Source organism: Parasteatoda tepidariorum, chromosome 1 (assembly GCF_982258835.1).
Source record: "Parasteatoda tepidariorum strain Cologne lab strain chromosome 1, Ptep-v5.0, whole genome shotgun sequence".
Lineage (NCBI taxonomy): Eukaryota > Metazoa > Arthropoda > Arachnida > Araneae > Theridiidae > Parasteatoda > Parasteatoda tepidariorum.
In genome coordinates, this window is record NC_141755.1 from 72,248,393 (window position 1) to 72,257,865 (window position 9,473).

Sequence of the window (9,473 nt, forward strand, 5' to 3'; positions counted from 1 at the left end):
TAAAATAATCGATTATCGAGGTGTGAATAAAGCATCAACCAAATTTAAGACGAGCTGTGTTAAAATTACAACAACTATATGAATCACCATTACACTAATATGTATCTAAGCAGACAGCATATATTATTCTATCGTAGATCCCGGGTCTTGCAAATTAATTGCAGATTTTTAATGTCTGTTAAAAAAAACGACAAACATATAAAAATGCAATTATAGAGGAGCATTTTACAACCATACCACTTCACTATATAAATGCATGCATTAAAAAATGTGCTTATACTTATAATACGCAATAATAATTTTAATTCAAATTATTAAAATGCTCTCGGAAGATGCAGCATGTTCTGTAGGGGAGAGTGGGGTCAATTATAACATTTTTTACTTAACTATTTTTAACTAACAAAAAATCCAATATATTATTAGTATTAATTGACAGACGAGTAAAGTAGACTATCCTCTAATAGAAAAAAAATAAATACCTTATTTTAAATGTAATTATATTAGTTATTAACAATTTTTGACAGTCGTGCACTTGTTACAATTGTCCCCAGTTACGGCGTCAATTGTAACAGTTTATAAATTCAACTAAAACATAGTTAATTATACATATTATCACAGTTGTGGTATATTTTTTATTGATCAAAATAGTAGTGTTATTTTAGGAGTAAAAATAATAATGAGCACAGACCTAAAGGGTTAAACTTTTAACTTTAAGGGGTTAAAAATTTTAATTTATGCTATGAAAGGTGATAAATAAAGTAATGCGCATGCATAATATAAATGATATAGGAAACTATTGGTGATTCTTAAACAGTTAAGTAATGGTTTGTAAGCATAAGATTATTTATTTTCAGCCGTTACAATCATCCCTTTACTTATTGTTACAATCGCCCCCAAGACGCCATTTCAGCTTCATTTGTTAAAAACAATGCTAGTTAATTAGCAAAACTAGCCTTTTTTTATTGAAATGTTAATTAAGGTGTCCACTTACATATTCGGTTAATAATTTTTATATGTTTAAACAAAATTACTTTGTTGCAATATAATATTCTAATACCAAAGAAAGTACTTACGTGGCGTGAAAATATCTTTTGTGATGTAAATCTTTCAAAGTACATAAAAATGATTGCTAGCAGGGGTGTATATGTAGATTTATTAAATTCACCTTGTGCGCCACTTAGGAACCAAATCTAGAACCCGACACTCGAAATTATTGCTCTGTTACAATCGTACCCTGTTACAATTGACCCCACTCTCCCCTACTGACCACCGTAAATATATATTTTTTGAATCATTGTTAGAAATGAAGTGGAGAAAAAGCGTCAAATCATAGCAGTTTTCATGAAGCTATATTTAAACAAGAAAAAAAAACGTTAACGTTATCAAAATATCACGAGACACTATCGAAACAGATAGGTAGAAAAACATCAAAACACGTTTGATTGCTGTAGGAGACTGAAATAAAAAATTTATTTATTTCGCTTTACCGCCCTCTTCAACAGTTAGTTATAGCATTTTTGATTTTTTTTTCCTTAACGAAATGTGTATTTTCAACTCCATGTGAGCATATTTTCCCCGGAAATCTAAAAATATGCATACCAGGTGGTGATTAAAGATTTCCACATTGTGATAAAGTTCTTCTATGTTTGAGTCATACATTATTGATTTTCTGGAGTTACTATCTCCATAAAAGGTCTTTATAGTTTTGGACACCCTAATGAAAGCAATTATCATAAGGCGATTACACACATCGAAAATGCGTGCATAACTGAATATTAGAGCATGAAATTCAGAATAAAAAAGAACGTTTCTCTTAATTATCGTTTGTTTCTTTTAATCTGTAGTTTGACCTACTATTCCCAATTATACACTTATTTCCTGTCTTTATTTCTGCAGTACATACATTATGACACGTTTAGGGAATCGTTATTGACTCCTGATGCTTTAGACAAGCTTCGTGTGCCACTTGAAGATTATTTGAAATGCACCATAGAGTTTGATAAAATCAGCCAAGATTGCGAGTAAGTTCTCAGACTTATACAAGGCAGATATCACGTTACCTACTAATAATATGGTCTATCAATAAAATTTTTTAACTACTACGAGGCTCCGTTCAACAATCTTCCTAATTGGGTACTTGCAATTTATTTTAATGCATTTATTTTAAAGTAATGATTATTATTCCAGTTAACAAATTTTCATGTTCAGTATATGTTGATAACTATGATGAAAATATACCTAAGTTAAAAAACGTTAACATATGATAATAAAGAATGTTTACTGCTGAAATTATAATTATATTATATAAATGATATAAATTATATAAATGAGCATTTATACAAGATGGACTGTAATCATCACCCTTAATACGTTTTTCTTAGAATCCTTGTCAAAAAGAAGTGAAAAATCCTACATGTTTGAGATCCCAAATTAATATTGGAGCATGGAAGAAATGGCACCCTAATAAGGAAGGCGGGAATTAAAATATCTAAACATATTTACCCATTGGTCTCTAGGAAAAACCTTGTAACTTCTATCTGCTTTCTCAGTCTATTAAACAGGGTTTATATTTTCACACTTAACTAGAATTCGATAAGGTCTTTGTTTCTTCTCTCTTCAATTCTTTTTTTGACTCCTAAGGTTAGTTTTACGGTAAATGTCATAGATACAGTTTAATGCCAATTAGAAATAACATTTGAAACAAATAATTATAATGTGACATTGTTATAAGTTTCAATGTTTGGAGACACAATAGTTTTAAGTTCTTTATTCTAAGATAAGCTCTTAAAATGCACGAAAACCAATAAAAGGGGTTAGAAAATGAGAAAAAAAAACAGTAGATAAAAAATAGATTGAAAAAAGTTGATATAAATTAAATGTAGAATGCCAGAGTTAAAAAAATCTTTTGTTTAAATCTATGAGAAACGTATTTCAGGCCCGATAAAACGCATATCTCATCTGTGTTAATTATTAAAGCTTTATAAAAACTAAAATATAGCTCTTTATTTTTATGTTAACTCCATAAATTAAAAGCATAATTCAAAGAGAAAAATAGCGCAGTGTTTTTGTTTATATGAAATTTTCGATTTTTAATTTTCCACTTCTGCGTAAGGTATAATTCAGTTAATTTTAGCTTTTAGTTGCCAACGAGAGAAAAGAAATTTCACCAGTTTTGTGATAATATACTCATGACTATTTCATATAATGTAGATTAAGTACATGCGTAACCTTTTTTCAGTAACATTTCATTAATCTATCCTTTTTTCCAGCTTAACTTATGAGTTGGGACCATTTTATTCAAATACAAAAATGCCGCAGTTCTGTTACAGTATTTATTCTCTATGGGGAAACCCTAAAAAGAAAAGGCAGACTATTAAAAAAGGATCAGGTAATTATAATTATTGTTTTCTAGTATTAGTCAGCTTATAACAGCAAACTTATAACAATATAATCAAAATAAATTAGCACTTTCGTTAAAATCAATTTGAGTACTAATTTTAAGTTATCGATAATTACATTGGAGAACTAATTTTTTTTCTGTTGCGGGAGATTTTTTAACGGATCTTGGATTATTTCACATCTGGAATCCGTTTCTCTCTCCAAGCTACAGTTTTTAAAATGAGACTATTAGTCTATTTTATGTCAAAATTTACAAGTTTAAAAACATTGTATATAAATGTCACGATAAACTTCCAGGGGGAGTTAAGACACATGATCAGGATTAAAATTTTATAGGAACCCACGCCTGATCTATCGTCATTCACCAATGGGGTTACTTCCCTATTCTGAACTGTTTCTAGGTTTGCTTCTGGGCAGTTCATAATAGGGAAAAGCCGGATACAACGACATATCCTGTTCCTATCAGGGCCTCCTCCTTCTTTCGAGGCGGCCCTGTTCCTATACGGTATTAGTTCTAATAATTTACTGTAACTTTCCTAGAAGTTTGTCGTAAGTTTTACGCAACCCTTTGTTATAAATAACGTTTATAAACTTGCACATTTCAACAAAAAATAAACTAAAAATACCTTCTTTTTTTAAAAAAAAAATATATAGCTTAGCAAAACTAATTCCAGATTTAAACCCCCTCCCCATTTGAATTTAGGAAAATCAAAGATTTGTATAAATGAAAAAATAATTGGTTCCTAGTGCTAATTTTAAGGATTAGTCATCTACTACTTTTAATTATAAGAGTTTCCTTTTTTTTTCATTTTACTGAAAGAAAGATTTTTTACTATAAAAAATTTTGTTTTTTCTTTGGAGAGTAGAATTGGCCCCTTAATTCTTTCTGGGTGTACATACAGCAATGTTTTTTTGTCGTTAACAACTCATTATCAACTTCTTGGAATTAATATTTTTTTTAAAAAGAAGATGATTTTATAAGCAGTTTTCAATAAAAAGCACCTTGTGGATAAAGCTTCACCCTTTGTGGGGATAACCTCAGTCACCATACTATGAATTTTTGCTGAAAGAAAAAGTAATGAAAATATACATTAATTCTATAATCACTAAAATGGGAACGAAAGCACTATTATTCCAGAAATGAATCTGGATGAAAAGTTTGTTTTTTTTATTTCTAATGGCTAAAGAAAATGACAAACTCTTACAAAAACAGTGAACAAAAAGATGAACAACAAGTAAGAGAAAAAAGTCACTATCTCATTAACAGATGTCGGGCACTCCAGTAGCGCCTCACCTCAGAGTCCCCAACGCTTAGCCGAGCATCTCAATAGATGGTTCCTGTCCATAAGTTCATTATTCGAGCATAACGGGCAATTCGGGTCAGCGAGAATGCCGATGCGGCAGAGGTGGTTCGCCAGGCAATCATGGCCCACCACAAGTTTGAATTCTGCAACATCTTTATTGCGGGGCTTATAGGCAATACCCTGTTCTAAGCTGTTCCTCCAACTTCTTGAAGAAATACGGGAAGTGAGCAACGCTTTCCAGTTTTGTCTCATAAAATGTTTGATATAGAGTTTTGACGAATGAAAGGATTTAAGAGTGCTTGGCTGTTGAATTATTTGTGTGTCTTTCTTAGCCAGCAGAAATGCACTCAAATAATTCAACAGCCAAGCACTGGATGTAAAGTAAATTACACTGAAGAGCCAAAAAAACTGGTACAGGCATTAGTATTCAAATAAAGGGTATGGAGTCAATCAAAGTACTGCGCTGAGATCGGCAACGCGTATATAAGACAACAAGTATCTAGCACAGTTCTTAGATCGGTTACTGCTGCTACAATACCAGGTTATACAGAATTAAGTGAGTTTGAACATGGTGTTATAGTCGGCTCACGGGAGATGGGACATAGCATCTCCGAGATAGCAATGAAATTTGGATTTTCACGTACGACTATTTCACGAGTATAGCGCGAGTATCGGAAATACACCAAAATCCCCAGACATGAACATTATTGAACATATTTGGGATGCCTTGCAACGTGATGTTCAGAAGATATCCCCACCCCCTCTTACTCCCACTGGCTTATGGACAGCCCTGCAGGATTCATGGTATCAATTATCTCCAGCGTTTCTTCACAAATTGATCGAATCCATGCCACGTCGTGTTGCAGCACTTCTGCGTGCTCGCGGGTACCCTACACGATATTAGGCAGGTATATCATTTTTTGGCTCTTCAGTGTATAAGTAAAAAAAATAAATACTATATATCAATTGCTTGAGTCCAGAATTTTTAACTTTTAAAGGTATGAAAAAAAATAACATGCAGGAAGCGAAAAAAAAAATAACATGTAAGAAATGAAAAAAAAATAACATGTAAGAAATGAAAAAAATAACATGTAAGCAATGCAAAAAATAACATGTAAGAAATGAAAAAAAATAACATGTAAGAAATGAAAAAAATAACGTGTAAGAAATAAAAAAAATAACATGTAAGAAATGAAAAAAATAACATGTAAGAAATGAAAAAAAATAACGTGTAAGAAATGAAAAAAAAATGATATGTAAGAAATGAAAAAAATAACATGTAAGAAATGAAAAAATAACTAATACAAATTTTCAATAAATCTACACTTACAGTAATACATTTACATTTTCAAATCAACACAACCCAGCGTCCGACACCCGCGCAAATGGATGAAAACAAGTCACTGTTATACCAGCCTAAGTTCAACTTGCCCGACTCATCATCGATACAATTAGCAATGCATTCTCCCTACTTTCTGCCAAGTCCGTATACTGTTGGAGACAACTACATCGGGGGAAAAGCATACGATATGAGAGTAATATTGGTAAGTGGTACATGGTTTTCAATTATCTACATATTATTCTGATGCTTCTGTCTTTGTATAATAAATAGTGCATGACATATAATTAACTGCACATTTTCATTGATTTACATAGTTTTTTTCTTCTTATATTGAACAACGTCAACGAACACTCAATGATACGAACTCATAGAGTTCTGAGGCATATATTGATATGATGTTGACCATCCTTTTGCAATGATGACCGCCTACGCGCATCCGTGGATACTTTGCACCAATGTCTGATAGATGATCATACGTTCCACCATCGATCGGCACCAAAATAAGAAAGTCGAAACATGCTGAGGGATAACGAAGGGGTGACTCGTGAATAGAACACCTGATTTTTTTTTCCAATGGCAGGCTCTGAATTTGAATCTTTGCCTATGAAGATGCCGGAATTGTTACTCATTTAGCGTTACCCAGTGGGCACCTGTGAACCAAAGTCACGGAGGCGAGCAACATTGCTCACGCCACACTGCCACAAACCCGTTTATAGGGTGGGCCACATTCACACATCACACACACGCACAACAGAGGACAGCACAGAGAGAGAGAAACATCCATGCCCAGAGCGGGATTCGAACCCGCAGCCAATGGCTTCCCAGTCAGGCGCGCTAACCGCTCGGCCACCTGAGAACACCTGATTGTAATGATGGTGAAACTAAATGGGTGGACCGGGATAGCCTGGTCGGTAGGGCGCTGGGCCCATATCCAAGAGGTCGTGGGTTCGATCCTCGCTGGCCGAAAACTCCCCGTGTAGTAAATGGTGACTGATGCACGTTAAATCTGTCGAGTCTCAAAGTCCTCCATGTTCCCACAACAAATCAAACCTCTGGGGGTACTGATCCAGGAGTTTCCTTGTCTTCTGGATTGGGTTCAAAATTACAAGGCTACGGAGTTTAACGTAAGTAGTCGTAAACCCATGAGCTTGGGTCGGCTGTTCAACGACGGTTATAAAATAAAATTTAAAAAAAAAACTAAATGGGTAACCTTTGCAAATAGCCAAGAATCTCTAAAAAGTTTATTGGGCGATCTTTACCCAAAATTGAAAGGCGATCTTTAACCAAAATTGAAAGCGATCTTTACCCAAAATTGCCATAATTCTTCAATGAGCCGCGATGGCTCAGGGGATAGAGCGTTTGCCTTCCATTGAAGAGAACCGGGTTCGAATCCCAGCAATAGCTGATCGATACAAATTCCACGTCCGGCTTGCCCCGACCATTTACTGCTGACGTAAAAATATCCTCAGTGGTAGACGAATCATGTGTTAGAGTCCCCTTGCAGTCAGGCTAACCGTAGAAGGATTTCGTGGTTTTTCTCTTCATATAACGCAAATGTGCGTTAGTTCCATCAAAACATCCTACAGGAGGGCGAATTTCTCCCAATACCTGATTCAGGAGTTCCCTTGTCTTTTGGATTGGGTTCAAAATTACAAGGCTTCGGAGTTGAATAATACATAAATGAACATAAACCCAAAAGTTTTGTAAAAAGTCATAAACCCAAAAATTTTGATCGGCTGTTCAACGACGGTTATAAAATAAAATAAAGAATAATTTTTCAATAATATGTTACTTACATATATATAATACCTTAAGCATCGAAAAATCATCTAGAACATTGCCAAAACAATTTTTTTTCTTTTTTTTTTGCCTTGAAAGATAACAAAAACTAGAAAATCAACTTTATATATGTGGTCTTCAAAAAATTATGTTTGTGGTATTAAGGAAAAAAAAGCATTTCATAAGGCTATATCAGCTAAATTATTTACTAAATGCAATATTATAGCACTTTTTCTAGGAATAGTGAAGACGCAACTACTTTCGAGTCAGAATTAAAATAACTTTTATAAAAATTTAAATAAATGAGTAATTAAAAAAAAATATCAAATTTATGTTAAACGCTATTTTTGAAGGTACCATAAATAGAATTGAACTTTTTAAAAATTAGTAAAGAACTGAAAGATATTTTTGCTGGACATTGAATGAGAGATTAAAATATATTTTTAAGAAAGAATTACAAAATATCTTAATCATTTATCACGCTTTATGATTATTTTATGCTTTATAATTTTTTTTTTTTTTGCGAAACAGACAGGAAAAGAAGAAAATCTTTCTCAGCAATATTCAAATTGTTTAAAAAAAAATCGAAAATTTTGCTTATAAAATATTTTGCTATATTTCTTCGTTTTATTTCGTAGTTTTCTTTTGTGGTACGAACCTATTAGTTAAAATTAATTGTAAAATTATTAAATGAACTGAAACTAAATGATTTGAAATTTGAATACTTTGTCATGATGAAAATAGTCTCTATATTTTTTCTGCCACACCGTTTCTTCCTTTTGTTTTTCTTCATTTTTTGTTACCTCTTGTGCTTCGAAGTATTCAGGTAAAGTTTATCATAAAATTATTTAATGGTAGCTTCGTTATGAAGAAAAAAGAACATTTAATTTTTGACAAAGTTATTTTTTTTACCTCTTGCGCTTGGAAGCATTCGGATGAAAATCATTATAAGATTTATTTATAATTTAGACGCGAGAAAAATAGTTCCGTTTTCCACCTTATAGTGTAATTTTTACAGAATTTTAAAAAATTTGAACCCAGCTGATCGTAATGATAAAATAGAATAACAGACTCTATGATCAGAATATATTAAATAGGAAGTACTACATTAACCATCTACCTCTCAAATTTGAGAAAATTGGTACCTTTAATAAAAAACAAATTTGATTTAATTTTTTTAATTTATGCTTAAATGTGAAAATACTTTTATGTTAAATTTACTTATTCAACTAAGTCATTTCAAATTTTCTTGAAATGCAGGGTTATTCATAATTCCCTCCGGGGTTTCGAAACATTATAGTAAAAAAAAAGAAGACGAATATGAAAAAAAGAAACATATGAAATTATTCCGAAACTATTTAAGTTTTACTTACATACATTACAGGTGTTCTATGTGTGAACCCATGGTCACACGGCATACATCAATGCGATAGTCCAGTTCCTGCCCGGAGGGAATTATGAATAACCCTGTATATATAAGAACACATTTTTCAATTTCAGAAAGAAAAGCACCTCCTTCCTGCGCCATATCAGACAAACTGTACAGATTACATGAAAACATGGGTTGAAAGAGTTGGTCAAGCACCTATTAATGAATTGGTAAGTACAAATAGAAAACAGCTACCTTGACAGCTAAAAATACGCCATTT